Raw genomic sequence first — 14,910 nt, forward strand, 5'->3', positions numbered from 1 at the left:
TCTAAAAAAGAGGGCGTAAACTGTGCGAGAGCCCTCTTATGCTACCTATGGCAACAAGACTGCCAGAACCGAGACCCCCATTAAGCTATTAGCAGACAAGGTAAAGGAAATGAGGGGCTCGTTTGACAAACATATTAAGGAAGCCAACAGTCACCGAAACCAAGGTGCATAGGAGGATGCTTTTAATTTTTAGTACCAATCAATCGGTTTAAAGAAAATTACTTATAAAGCAGCAGAAAAAACAACCATGCCGCCGGTGGGATTGGAACCCACGACCTCCGAATATCGCGTCCAGTGCTCTTACCAACTGAGCTACGGCGACGGATGTCCAATCTGCTGCTTTCCTGGGTATTTATGTTTACTGGGTGTAAGCGAACGTTGAGAGCGTTCACCAGCGCCACCCTCGACCACAGCGGTGGACGTAGCACGTCCTGTAATACCGCGAGTGTGACGTAGAACGTCATCTAACGCCGAGGGCGGAAACTGCGAGAGCGCTCTTATGCTATCTATGGCAACAAGACTGCCAGAACCGAGGCCCCCGTTGAGCTATTAGCAGACAAGGTAAAGGAAATGAGGGGCTCGTTTGACAAACATATTAAGGAAGGCAACAGTCACCGAATCCAAGGTGCATAGGGGAATGCTTATAATTTTTTTTAAATTTTCAGTGCCAATCAATCGGTTTAAAGAAAATTACTTATAAAGCAGAAGAAAAAACAACCATGCCGCCGGTGGGATCCGAACCCACGACCTCCGGATATCGCGTACGGTGCTCTTACCAACTGAGCTACGGCGACGGATGTCCAATCTGCTGCTTTCGTGGGTATTTATGTTTACTGGGTGTAAGCGAACCTTGACAGTGTTCACCAGCGCCACCCTCGACCACAGCGGTGGACGTAGCACGTCCTGTAATACCGCGAGTTTGACGTAGAACGTCATCTAACAAAGAGGGCGTAAACTGTGCGAGAGCCCTCTTATGTTACCTATGGCAACAAGACTGCCAGAACCGAGACCCCCATTAAGCTATTAGCAGACAAGGTAAAGGAAATGAGGGCCTCGTTTGACAAACATATTAAGGAAGCCAACAGTCACCGAAACCAAGGTGCATAGGAGAATGCTTTTATTTTTAGTACCAATCAATCGGTTTAAAGAAAATTACTTATAAAGCAGCAGAAAAAACAACCATGCCGCCGGTGGGATTGGAACCCACGACCTCCGAATATCGCGTCCGGTGCTCTTACCAACTGAGCTACGGCGAAGGATGTCCAATCTGCTGCTTTCGTGGGTATTTATGTTTACTGGGTGTAAGCGAACCTTGAGAGCGTTTACCAGCGCCACCCTCGACCACAGCGGTGGACGTAGCACGTCCTGTAATACCGTGAGTGTGACGTAGAACGTCATCTAACGGCGAGGGCGGAAACTGTGCGAGAGCCCTCTTATGCTATCTATGGCAACAAGACTGCCAGAACCGAGACCCCCGTTAAGCTATTAGCAGACAAGGTAAAGGCAATGAGGGGCTCGTTTGACAAACATATTAAAGAAGCCAACAGTCACCGAAACCAAGGTCCATAGGGGAATGCTTTTTTTTTAATTTTTATGCCGATCAATCGGTGTAAAGAAAATTACTTATAAAGCCGCAGAAAAAACAACCATGCCGCCAGTGGTATCTGAACCCACGACCTCCAGATATCGCGTCCGGTGCTCTTCCCAACTTAGCTACGGCGATGGATGTCCAATCTGCCGCTTTTGGTGGGTATTTAGGTTCACTAGGTGTAAGCGAACCTTTAGTGTTCACCAGCGCCACCCTCGACCACAGCGGGGGATCGTAGCCCGTCCTGTAATACCGCGAGTGTGACGTAGAACGTCGTCTAACGGCGAGGGCGGAAACTGTGCGAGAGCCCCCTTATGCTGCCTATGACAACAAGACTGCCAGAACCGAGACCCCCGTTAAGCTATTAGCAGACAAGATAAAGGAAATGAGGGGCTCGATTGACAAACATATTAAGGAAGCCAACAGTCGCTGAAACCAAGGTGCATAGGGGAATGCTTTTAATTTTTTTTTATTTTAGTGCCAATCAATCGGTTTAAAGAAAATTACTTATAAAGCAGCAGAAAAAACAACCATGCCGCCGGTGGGATCCGAACCCACTACCTCCGGATATCGCATCCGGTGCTCTTACCAACTGAGCTACTGCGACGGATGTCCAATGTGCTGCTTTCGTGGGTATTTATGTTTTCTGGGTGTAAGCGAACCTTGAGAGTGTTCATCAGCGCCACCGTCGACCACAGCGGTGGACGTAGCACGTCCTGTAATACCGCGAGTGTGACGTAGAACGTCATCTAACAAAGAGGGCGTAAAGTGTGCGAGAGCCCTCTTATGCTACCCATGGCAACAAGACTAACAGAACTGAGACCCCCGTTAAGCTATTAGCAGACATGGTAAAGTAAATGAGGGGCTCGTTTCACAACCATATTAAGGAAGCCAACAGTCACCGAATCCAAGGTGCATAGGGGAATGCTTATAATTTTTTTTAAATTTTCAGTGCCAATCAATCGGTTTAAAGAAAATTACTTATAAAGCAGCAGGAAAAACAACAATGCCACCGGTGTTATTCGAACCTACGACCTCCGAATATCGCGTCCGGTGCTCTTACCAACTGAGCTACGGCGACGGATGTCCAATCTGCTGCTTTCCTGGGTATTTATGTTTACTGGGTGTAAGCGAACGTTGAGAGCGTTCACCAGCGCCACCCTCGACCACAGCGGTGGACGTAGCACGTCCTGTAATACCGCGAGTGTGACGTAGAACGTCATCTAACGCCGAGGGCGGAAACTGTGCGAGAGCGCTCTTTTGCTATCTATGGCAACAAGACTGCCAGAACCGAGGCCCCCGTTGAGCTATTAGCAGACAAGGTAAAGGAAATGAGGGGCTCGTTTGACAAACATATTAAGGAAGGCAACAGTCACCGAATCCAAGGTGCATAGGGGAATGCTTATAATTTTTTTTAAATTTTCAGTGCCAATCAATCGGTTTAAAGAAAATTACTTATAAAGCAGAAGAAAAAACAACCATGCCGCCGGTGGGATCCGAACCCACGACCTCCGGATATCGCGTCCGGTGCTCTTACCAACTGAGCTACGGCGACGGATGTCCAATCTGCTGCTTTAGTGGGTATTTATGTTTACTGGGTGTAAGCGAACCTTGACAGTGTTCACCAGCGCCACCCTCGACCACAGCGGTGGACGTAGCACGTGCTGTAATACCGCGAATGTGGCGTAGAACGTCATCTAAAAAAGAGGGCGTAAACTGTGCGAGAGCCCTCTTATGCTACCCTCTTATGCTACCTATGGCAACAAGACTGCCAGAACCGAGACCCCCATTAAGCTATTAGCAGACAAGGTAAAGGAAATGAGGGGCTCGTTTGACAAACATATTAAGGAAGCCAACAGTCACCGAAACCAAGGTGCATAGGAGGATGCTTTTAATTTTTAGTACCAATCAATCGGTTTAAAGAAAATTACTTATAAAGCAGCAGAAAAAACAACCATGCCGCCGGTGGGATTGGAACCCACGACCTCCGAATATCGCGTCCAGTGCTCTTACCAACTGAGCTACTGCGACGGATGTCCAATGTGCTGCTTTCGTGGGTATTTATGTTTTCTGGGTGTAAGCGAACCTTGAGAGTGTTCATCAGCGCCACCGTCGACCACAGCGGTGGACGTAGCACGTCCTGTAATACCGCGAGTGTGACGTAGAACGTCATCTAACAAAGAGGGCGTAAAGTGTGCGAGAGCCCTCTTATGCTACCCATGGCAACAAGACTAACAGAACTGAGACCCCCGTTAAGCTATTAGCAGACATGGTAAAGTAAATGAGGGGCTCGTTTCACAACCATATCAAGGAAGCCAACAGTCACCGAATCCAAGGTGCATAGGGGAATGCTTATAATTTTTTTTAAATTTTCAGTGCCAATCAATCGGTTTAAAGAAAATTACTTATAAAGCAGCAGGAAAAACAACAATGCCACCGGTGTTATTCGAACCTACGACCTCCGAATATCGCGTCCGGTGCTCTTACCAACTGAGCTACGGCGACGGATGTCCAATCTGCTGCTTTCCTGGGTATTTATGTTTACTGGGTGTAAGCGAACGTTGAGAGCGTTCACCAGCGCCACCCTCGACCACAGCGGTGGACGTAGCACGTCCTGTAATACCGCGAGTGTGACGTAGAACGTCATCTAACGCCGAGGGCGGAAACTGTGCGAGAGCGCTCTTTTGCTATCTATGGCAACAAGACTGCCAGAACCGAGGCCCCCGTTGAGCTATTAGCAGACAAGGTAAAGGAAATGAGGGGCTCGTTTGACAAACATATTAAGGAAGGCAACAGTCACCGAATCCAAGGTGCATAGGGGAATGCTTATAATTTTTTTTAAATTTTCAGTGCCAATCAATCGGTTTAAAGAAAATTACTTATAAAGCAGCAGGAAAAACAACAATGCCACCGGTGTTATTCGAACCTACGACCTCCGAATATCGCGTCCGGTGCTCTTACCAACTGAGCTACGGCGACGGATGTCCAATCTGCTGCTTTAGTGGGTATTTATGTTTACTGGGTGTAAGCGAACCTTGACAGTGTTCACCAGCGCCACCCTCGACCACAGCGGTGGACGTAGCACGTGCTGTAATACCGCGAATGTGGCGTAGAACGTCATCTAAAAAAGAGGGCGTAAACTGTGCGAGAGCCCTCTTATGCTACCTATGGCAACAAGACTGCCAGAACCGAGACCCCCATTAAGCTATTAGCAGACAAGGTAAAGGAAATGAGGGGCTCGTTTGACAAACATATTAAGGAAGCCAACAGTCACCGAAACCAAGGTGCATAGGAGGATGCTTTTAATTTTTAGTACCAATCAATCGGTTTAAAGAAAATTACTTATAAAGCAGCAGAAAAAACAACCATGCCGCCGGTGGGATTGGAACCCACGACCTCCGAATATCGCGTCCAGTGCTCTTACCAACTGAGCTACGGCGACGGATGTCCAATCTGCTGGTTTCGTGGGTATTTATGTTTACTGGGTGTAAGCGAACCTTGAGAGCCTTTACCAGCGCCACCCGCGACCACAGCGGTGGACGTAGCACGTCCTGTAATACCGTGAGTGTGACGTAGAACGTCATCTAACGGCGAGGGCGGAAACTGTGCGAGAGCCCTCTTATGCTATCTATGGCAACAAGACTGCCAGAACCGAGACCCCCGTTAAGCTATTAGCAGACAAGGTAAAGGCAATGAGGGGCTCGTTTGACAAACATATTAAGGAAGCCAACAGTCACCGAAACCAAGGTGCATAGGGGAATGCTTTTTTTTTTAAATTTTTAATGCCGATCAATCGGTGTAAAGAAAATTACTTATAAAGCCGCAGAAAAAACAACCATGCCGCCAGTGGTATCTGAACCCACGACCTCCAGATATCGCGTCCGGTGCTCTTCCCAACTTAGCTACGGCGATGGATGTCCAATCTGCTGCTTTTGGTGGGTATTTAGGTTCACTAGGTGTAAGCGAACCTTTAGTGTTCACCAGCGCCACCCTCGACCACAGCGGGGGATCGTAGCCCGTCCTGTAATACCGCGAGTGTGACGTAGAACGTCGTCTAACGGCGAGGGCGGAAACTGTCCGAGAGCCCCCTTATGCTGCCTATGGCAACAAGACTGCCAGAACCGAGACCCCCGTTAAGCTATTAGCAGACAAGGTAAAGGAAATGAGGGGCTCGATTGACAAACATATTAAGGAAGCCAACAGTCGCTGAAACCAAGGTGCATAGGGGAATGCTTTTAATTTTTTTTTAATTTTAGTGCCAATCAATCGGTTTAAAGAAAATTACTTATAAAGCAGCAGAAAAAACAACCATGCCTCCGGTGGGATCCGAACCCACTACCTCCGGATATCGCATCCGGTGCTCTTGCCAACTGAGCTACTGCGACGGATGTCCAATGTGCTGCTTTCGTGGGTATTTATGTTTTCTGGGTGTAAGCGAACCTTGAGAGTGTTCATCAGCGCCACCGTCGACCACAGCGGTGGACGTAGCACGTCCTGTAATACCGCGAGTGTGACGTAGAACGTCATCTAACAAAGAGGGCGTAAAGTGTGCGAGAGCCCTTTTATGCTACCCATGGCAACAAGACTAACAGAACTGAGACCCCCGTTAAGCTATTAGCAGACATGGTAAAGTAAATGAGGGGCTCGTTTGACAACCATATTAAGGAAGCCAACAGTCACCGAATCCAAGGTGCATAGGGGAATGCTTATAATTTTTTTTAAATTTTCAGTGCCAATCAATCGGTTTAAAGAAAATTACTTATAAAGCAGCAGAAAAAACAACAATGCCACCGGTGGGATTCGAACCTACGACCTCCGAATATCGCGTCCGGTGCTCTTACCAACTGAGCTACGGCGACGGATGTCCAATCTGCTGCTTTCCTGGGTATTTATGTTTACTGGGTGTAAGCGAACGTTGAGAGCGTTCACCAGCGCCACCCTCGACCACAGCGGTGGACGTAGCACGTCCTGTAATACCGCGAGTGTGACGTAGAACGTCATCTAACGCCGAGGGCGGAAACTGTGCGAGAGCGCTCTTATGCTATCTATGGCAACAAGACTGCCAGAACCGAGGCCCCCGTTGAGCTATTAGCAGACAAGGTAATGGAAATGAGGGGCTCGTTTGACAAACATATTAAGGAAGGCAACAGTCACCGAATCCAAGGTGCATAGGGGAATGCTTATAATTTTTTTTAAATTTTCAGTGCCAATCAATCGGTTTAAAGAAAATTACTTATAAAGCAGAAGAAAAAACAACCATGCCGCCGGTGGGATCCGAACCCACGACCTCCGGATATCGCGTCCGGTGCTCTTACCAACTGAGCTACGGCGACGGATGTCCAATCTGCTGCTTTCGTGGGTATTTATGTTTACTGGGTGTAAGCGAACCTTGACAGTGTTCACCAGCGCCACCCTCGACCACAGCGGTGGACGTAGCACGTCCTGTAATACCGCGAGTTTGACGTAGAACGTCATCTAACAAAGAGGGCGTAAACTGTGCGAGAGCCCTCTTATGCTACCTATGGCAACAAGACTGCCAGAACCGAGACCCCCATTAAGCTATTAGCAGACAAGGTAAAGGAAATGAGGGCCTCGTTTGACAAACATATTAAGGAAGCCAACAGTCACCGAAACCAAGGTGCATAGGAGAATGCTTTTAATTTTTAGTACCAATCAATCGGTTTAAAGAAAATTACTTATAAAGCAGCAGAAAAAACAACCATGCCGCCGGTGGGATTGGAACCCACGACCTCCGAATATCGCGTCCGGTGCTCTTGCCAACTGAGCTACGGCAAAGGATGTCCAATCTGCTGCTTTCGTGGGTATTTATGTTTACTGGGTGTAAGCGAACCTTGAGAGCGTTGACCAGCGCCACCCTCGACCACAGCGGTGGACGTAGCACGTCCTGTAATACCGTGAGTGTGACGTAGAACGTCATCTAACGGCGAGGGCGGAAACTGTGCGAGAGCCCTCTTATGCTATCTATGGCAACAAGACTGCCAGAACCGAGACCCCCGTTAAGCTATTAGCAGACAAGGTAAAGGCAATGAGGGGCTCGTTTGACAAACATATTAAAGAAGCCAACAGTCACCGAAACCAAGGTGCATAGGGGAATGCTTTTTTTTTAATTTTTAATGCCGCTCAATCGGTGTAAAGAAAATTACTTATAAAGCCGCAGAAAAAACAACCATGCCGCCAGTGGTATCTGAACCCACGACCTCCAGATATCGCGTCCGGTGCTCTTCCCAACTTAGCTACGGCGATGGATGTCCAATCTGCGGCTTTTGGTGGGTATTTAGGTTCACTAGGTGTAAGCGAACCTTTAGTGTTCACCAGCGCCACCCTCGACCACAGCGGAGGATCGTAGCCCGTCCTGTAATACCGCGAGTGTGACGTAGAACGTCGTCTAACGGCGAGGGCGGAAACTGTGCGAGAGCCCCCTTATGCTGCCTATGGCAACAAGACTGCCAGAACCGAAACCCCCGTTAAGCTATTAGCAGACAAGGTAAAGGAAATGAGGATCTCGATTGACAAACATATTAAGGAAGCCAACAGTCGCTGAAACCAAGGTGCATAGGGGAATGCTTTTAAATTTTTTTTAATTTTAGTGCCAATCAATCGGTTTAAAGAAAATTACTTATAAAGCAGCAGAAAAAACAACCATGCCGCCAGTGGGATCCGAACCCACTACCTCCGGATAACGCATCCGGTGCTCTTACCAACTGAGCTACTGCGACGGATGTCCAATGTGCTGCTTTCGTGGGTATTTATGTTTTCTGGGTGTAAGCGAACCTTGAGAGTGTTCATCAGCGCCACCGTCGACCACAGCGGTGGACGTAGCACGTCCTGTAATACCGCGAGTGTGACGTAGAACGTCATCTAACAAAGAGGGCGTAAAGTGTGCGAGAGCCCTCTTATGCTACCCATGGCAACAAGACTGCCAGAACCGAGACCCCCATTAAGCTATTAGCAGACATGGTAAAGGAAATGAAGGGCTTGTTTGACAAACAGATTAAGGAAGCCAACATTCACCGAAACCAAGGAACATAGGGGAATGCTTTTAATTTCTTATTAAATTTTTAGTGCCAATCAATCGTTTTAAGGAAAACTACTTATAAAGCAGCAGAAAAACAACCATGCCGCCGGTGGGATCCGAACCCACGACCTCCGAATATCGCGTCCGGTGCTCTTACCAACTGAGCTACGGCGACGGATGTCCAATCTGCTGCATTCGTGGGTATTTATGTTTACTGGGTGTAAGCGAACCTTGAGAGTGTTCACCAGTGCCACCCTCGACCACAGCGCTGGACGTAGCACGTCCTGTAATACCGAGTGTGACGTAGAACTTCAATTTACGGCGAGGGCGGAAACTGTGCGAGAGCCCTCTTATGCTACCTATGGCAACAAGACTGCCAGAACCGAGACCCCCGTTAAGCTATTAGCAGACAAGGTAAAGGCAATGAGGGGCTCGTTTGACAAACATATTAAGGAAGCAAACAGGCACCAAAACCAAGGTGCATAGGGGAATGATTTTATTTTTTTAATTTTTAATGCCAATCAATCGGTGTAAAGAAAAGCACTTATAAAGCCGCAGAAAAAACAACGATGCCGCCAGTGGGATCTGAACCCACGACCTCCGGATATCGCGTCCGGTGCTCTTCCCAACTTAGCTACGGCGATGGATGTCCAATCTGCTGCTTTTGGTGGGTATTTAAGTTCACTAGGTGTAAGCGAACCTTGAGTGTTCACCAGCGCCACGCTCGACCACAGCGGTGGATCGTAGCCCGTCCTGTAATACCGCGAGTGTGATGTAGAACGTCATCTAACGGTGAGGGCGGAAACCGTGCGAGAGCCCTCTTATGCTATCTATGGCAACAAGACTGCCAGAACCGAGACCCCCGTTAAGCTATTAGCAGACATGGTAAAGTAAATGAGGGGCTCGTTTGACAACCACATTAAGGAAGCCAACAGTCTCCGAAACCAAGGTGCATAGGGGAATGCTTATAATTTTTTTTCAATTTTTAGTGCCAATCAATCGGTTTAAAGAAAAATACTTATAAAGCAGAAGAAAAAACAACCTTGCCGCCGGTGGGATCCGAACCCACGACCTCCGGATATCGCGTCCGGTGCTCTTCCCAACTTGGCTACGGCGACGGATGTCAAATCTCTTGCTTTTGGTGGGTATTTAAGTTTACTGGATGTCAGCGAACCTTGAGAGTGTTCACCATCGCCACCCTCGACCACAGCGGTGGACGTAGGACGTCCTGTAATACCGCGAATGTGACGTAGAACGTTATCTAACGGCGAGAGCGGAAACTGTGCGAGAGCCCTCTTATGCTATCTATGGGAACAAGACTGCCAGAACCGAGACCCCCGTTAAGCTATTAGCAGACAAGGTAAACGAAATGAGGGGCTCGTTTGACAAACATATTAAGAAAGCCAACAGTCACCGAAACCAAGGTGCATAAGGGAATGCTTTTATTTTTTTTCAATTTTTAGTAGAAATAAATCGGTTTAAAGAAAATTACTTATAAAGCAGCAGAAAAAAACAACAATGCCGCCGGTGGGATCCGAACCCACGACCTCCGGATATCGCGTCCGGTGCTCTTACCAACTGAGCTACTGCGACGGATGTCCAATCTGCTGCTTTCGTGGGTATTTATGTTTTCTGGGTGTAAGCGAACGTTGAGAGCGTTCACCAGCGCCACACTCGACCACAGCGGTGGACGTAGCACGTCCTGTAATACCGCGAGTGTGACGTAGAACGTCATCTAACGCCGAGGGCGGAAACTGTGCGAGAGCGCTCTTATGCTATCTATGGCAACAAGACTGCCAGAACCGAGGCCCCCTTTGAGCTATTAGCAGACAAGGTAATGGAAATGAGGGGCTCGTTTGACAAACATATTAAGGAAGGCAACAGTCACCGAATCCAAGGTGCATAGGGGAATGCTTATAATTTTTTTTAAATTTTCAGTGCCAATCAATCGGTTTAAAGAAAATTACTTATAAAGCAGAAGAAAAAACAACCATGCCGCCGGTGGGATCCGAACCCACGACCTCCGGATATCGCGTCCGGTGCTCTTACCAACTGAGCTACGGCGACGGATGTCCAATCTGCTGCTTTCGTGGGTATTTATGTTTACTGGGTGTAAGCGAACCTTGACAGTGTTCACCAGCGCCACCCTCGACCACAGCGGTGGACGTAGCACGTCCTGTAATACCGCGAGTTTGACGTAGAACGTCATCTAACAAAGAGGGCGTAAACTGTGCGAGAGCCCTCTTATGCTACCTATGGCAACAAGACAGCCAGAACCGAGACCCCCATTAAGCTATTAGCAGACAAGGTAAAGGAAATGAGGGCCTCGTTTGACAAACATATTAAGGAAGCCAACAGTCACCGAAACCAAGGTGCATAGGAGAATGCTTTTAATTTTTAGTACCAATCAATCGGTTTAAAGAAAATTACTTATAAAGCAGCAGAAAAAAACAACCATGCCGCCGGTGGGATTGGAACCCACGACCTCCGAATATCGCGTCCGGTGCTCTTACCAACTGAGCTACGGCGAAGGATGTCCAATCTGCTGCTTTCGTGGGTATTTATGTTTACTGGGTGTAAGCGAACCTTGAGAGCGTTGACCAGCGCCACCCTCGACCACAGCGGTGGACGTAGCACGTCCTGTAATACCGTGAGTGTGACGTAGAACGTCATCTAACGGCGAGGGCGTAAACTGTGCGAGAGCCCTCTTATGCTACCTATGGCAACAAGACTGCCAGAACCGAGACCCCCATTAAGCTATTAGCAGACAAGGTAAAGGAAATGAGGGCCTCGTTTGACAAACATATTAAGGAAGCCAACAGTCACCGAAACCAAGGTGCATAGGAGAATGCTTTTAATTTTTAGTACCAATCAATCGGTTTAAAGAAAATTACTTATAAAGCAGCAGAAAAAACAACCATGCCGCCGGTGGGATTGGAACCCACGACCTCCGAATATCGCGTCCGGTGCTCTTACCAACTGAGCTACGGCGAAGGATGTCCAATCTGCTGCTTTCGTGGGTATTTATGTTTACTGGGTGTAAGCGAACCTTGAGAGCGTTGACCAGCGCCACCCTCGACCACAGCGGTGGACGTAGCACGTCCTGTAATACCGTGAGTGTGACGTAGAACGTCATCTAACGGCGAGGGCGGAAACTGTGCGAGAGCCCTCTTATGCTATCTATGGCAACAAGACTGCCAGAACCGAGACCCCCGTTAAGCTATTAGCAGACAAGGTAAAGGCAATGAGGGGCTCGTTTGACAAACATATTAAAGAAGCCAACAGTCACCGAAACCAAGGTGCATAGGGGAATGCTTTTTTTTATTTTTAATGCCGCTCAATCGGTGTAAAGAAAATTACTTATAAAGCCGCAGAAAAAACAACCATGCCGCCAGTGGTATCTGAACCCACGACCTCCAGATATCGCGTCCGGTGCTCTTCCCAACTTAGCTACGGCGATGGATGTCCAATCTGCTGCTTTTGGTGGGTATTTAGGTTCACTAGGTGTAAGCGAACCTTTAGTGTTCACCAGCGCCACCCTCGACCACAGCGGAGGATCGTAGCCCGTCCTGTAATACCGCGAATGTGACGTAGAACGTTATCTAACGGCGAGAGCGGAAACTGTGCGAGAGCCCTCTTATGCTATCTATGGGAAAAAGACTGCCAGAACCGAGACCCCCGTTAAGCTATTAGCAGACAAGGTAAACGAAATGAGGGGCTCGTTTGACAAACATATTAAGAAAGCCAACAGTCACCGAAACCAAGGTGCATAAGGGAATGCTTTTATTTTTTTTCAATTTTTAGTGGAAATAAATCGGTTTAAAGAAAATTACTTATAAAGCAGCAGAAAAAAACAACAATGCCGCCGGTGGGATCCGAACCCACGACCTCCGGATATCGCGTCCGGTGCTCTTACCAACTGAGCTACTGCGACGGATGTCCAATCAGCTGCTTTCGTGGGTATTTATGTTTTCTGGGTGTAAGCGAACCTTGAGAGTGTTCACCAGCGCCACCCTCGACCACAGCGGCGGACGTAGCACGTCCTGTAATACCGCGAATGTGACGTAGAACGTCATCTAAAAAAGAGGGCGTAAACTGTGCGAGAGCCCTCTTATGCTACCTATGGCAACAAGACTGCCAGAACCGAGACCCCCATTAAGCTATTAGCAGACAAGGTAAAGGAAATGAGGGGCTCGTTTGACAAACATATTAAGGAAGCCAACAGTCACCGAAACCAAGGTGCATAGGAGAATGCTTTTAATTTTTAATGCCAATCAATCGGTGTAAAGAAAAGTACTTATAAAGCCGCAGAAAAAACAACCATGCCGCCAGTGGGATCTGAACCCACGACCTCCAGATATCGCATCCGGTGCACTTCCCAACTTAGCTACGGCGATGGATGTCCAATCTGCTGCTTTTGGAGGGTATTTAAGTTCACTAGCTGTAAGCGAACCTTGAGTGTTCACCAGCGCCACCCTCGACCACAGCGGTGGATCGTAGCCCGTCCTGTAATACCGCGAGTGTGACGTAGAACGTCATCTAACGGTGAGGGCGGAAACTGTGCGAGAGCCCTCTTATGCTATCTATGGCAACAAGACTGCCAGAACCGAGACCCCCGTTAAGCTATTAGCAGACAAGGCAAAGGAAATGAGGGGCTCGTTTGACAAACATATTTAGGAAGCGAAAAGTCACCAAAACCAAGGTGCATAGGGGAATGTTTGTAATTTTTTTTTAATTTTTAGAGAAAATCAATTGGTTTAAAGAAAATTACTTTTAAAGCAGCAGAAAAAACAACCATGCCACCGGTGGGATCCGAACCCACGATCTCCGGATATCGCATCCGGTGCTCTTCCCAACTTAGCTACGGCGACGAATGTCAAATCTGCTGCTTTTGGTGGGTATTTAAGTTTACTGGATGTCAGCGAACCTTGAGAGTGTTCACCATCGCCACCCTCGACCACAGCGGTGGACGTAGGACGTCCTGTAATACCGCGAATGTGACGTAGAACGTTATCTAACGGCGAGAGCGGAAACTGTGCGAGAGCCCTCTTATGCTATCTATGGGAACAAGACTGCCAGAACCGAGACCCCCGTTAAGCTATTAGCAGACAAGGTAAACGAAATGAGGGGCTCGTTTGACAAACATATTAAGAAAGCCAACAGTCACCGAAACCAAGGTGCATAAGGGAATGCTTTTATTTTTTTTCAATTTTTAGTGGAAATAAATCGGTTTAAAGAAAATTACTTATAAAGCAGCAGAAAAAAACAACAATGCCGCCGGTGGGATCCGAACCCACGACCTCCGGATATCGCGTCCGGTGCTCTTACCAACTGAGCTACTGCGACGGATGTCCAATCTGCTGCTTTCGTGGGTATTTATGTTTTCTGGGTGTAAGCGAACGTTGAGAGCGTTCACCAGCGCCACCCTCGACCACAGCGGTGGACGTAGCACGTCCTGTAATACCGCGAGTGTGACGTAGAACGTCATCTAACGCCGAGGGCGGAAACTGTGCGAGAGCGCTCTTATGCTATCTATGGCAACAAGACTGCCAGAACCGAGGCCCCCGTTGAGCTATTAGCAGACAAGGTAATGGAAATGAGGGGCTCGTTTGACAAACATATTAAGGAAGGCAACAGTCACCGAATCCAAGGTGCATAGGGGAATGCTTATAATTTTTTTTAAATTTTCAGTGCCAATCAATCGGTTTAAAGAAAATTACTTATAAAGCAGAAGAAAAAACAACCATGCCGCCGGTGGGATCCGAACCCACGACCTCCGGATATCGCGTCCGGTGCTCTTACCAACTGAGCTACGGCGACGGATGTCCAATCTGCTGCTTTCGTGGGTATTTATGTTTACTGGGTGTAAGCGAACCTTGACAGTGTTCACCAGCGCCACCCTCGACCACAGCGGTGGACGTAGCACGTCCTGTAATACCGCGAGTTTGACGTAGAACGTCATCTAACAAAGAGGGCGTAAACTGTGCGAGAGCCCTCTTATGCTACCTATGGCAACAAGACTGCCAGAACCGAGACCACCATTAAGCTATTAGCAGACAAGGTAAAGGAAATGAGGGCCTCGTTTGACAAACATATTAAGGAAGCCAACAGTCACCGAAACCAAGGTGCATAGGAGAATGCTTTTAATTTTTAGTACCAATCAATCGGTTTAAAGAAAATTACTTATAAAGCAGCAGAAAAAACAACCATGCCGCCGGTGGGATTGGAACCCACGACCTCCGAATATCGCGTCCGGTGCTCTTACCAACTGAGCTACGGCGAAGGA

General features: G+C 48.0%; 4 non-coding genes across 4 annotated transcripts; all 4 read right to left on the reverse strand.

Annotated features, from left to right (window-relative positions):
* Positions 1 to 3,069: 3,069 nt before the first annotated feature.
* Positions 3,070 to 3,143, reverse strand: TRNAS-CGA (transfer RNA serine (anticodon CGA)). The gene has a single exon. It is a non-coding gene; the product is annotated as a tRNA-Ser (tRNA).
* Positions 3,144 to 6,847: 3,704 nt separating this feature from the next.
* TRNAS-CGA (transfer RNA serine (anticodon CGA)) lies at positions 6,848 to 6,921 on the reverse strand. Its single transcript has one exon. It is a non-coding gene; the product is annotated as a tRNA-Ser (tRNA).
* Positions 6,922 to 10,617: 3,696 nt separating this feature from the next.
* On the reverse strand, positions 10,618 to 10,691 carry TRNAS-CGA (transfer RNA serine (anticodon CGA)). Its single transcript has one exon. It is a non-coding gene; the product is annotated as a tRNA-Ser (tRNA).
* Positions 10,692 to 14,370: 3,679 nt separating this feature from the next.
* On the reverse strand, positions 14,371 to 14,444 carry TRNAS-CGA (transfer RNA serine (anticodon CGA)). Its single transcript has one exon. It is a non-coding gene; the product is annotated as a tRNA-Ser (tRNA).
* Between the last annotated feature and the right edge of the window lie 466 nt (positions 14,445 to 14,910).

The sequence above is a fragment of the Amblyomma americanum genome, chromosome 7 (assembly GCF_052857255.1).
Source record: "Amblyomma americanum isolate KBUSLIRL-KWMA chromosome 7, ASM5285725v1, whole genome shotgun sequence".
NCBI classification, from domain to species: domain Eukaryota; kingdom Metazoa; phylum Arthropoda; class Arachnida; order Ixodida; family Ixodidae; genus Amblyomma; species Amblyomma americanum.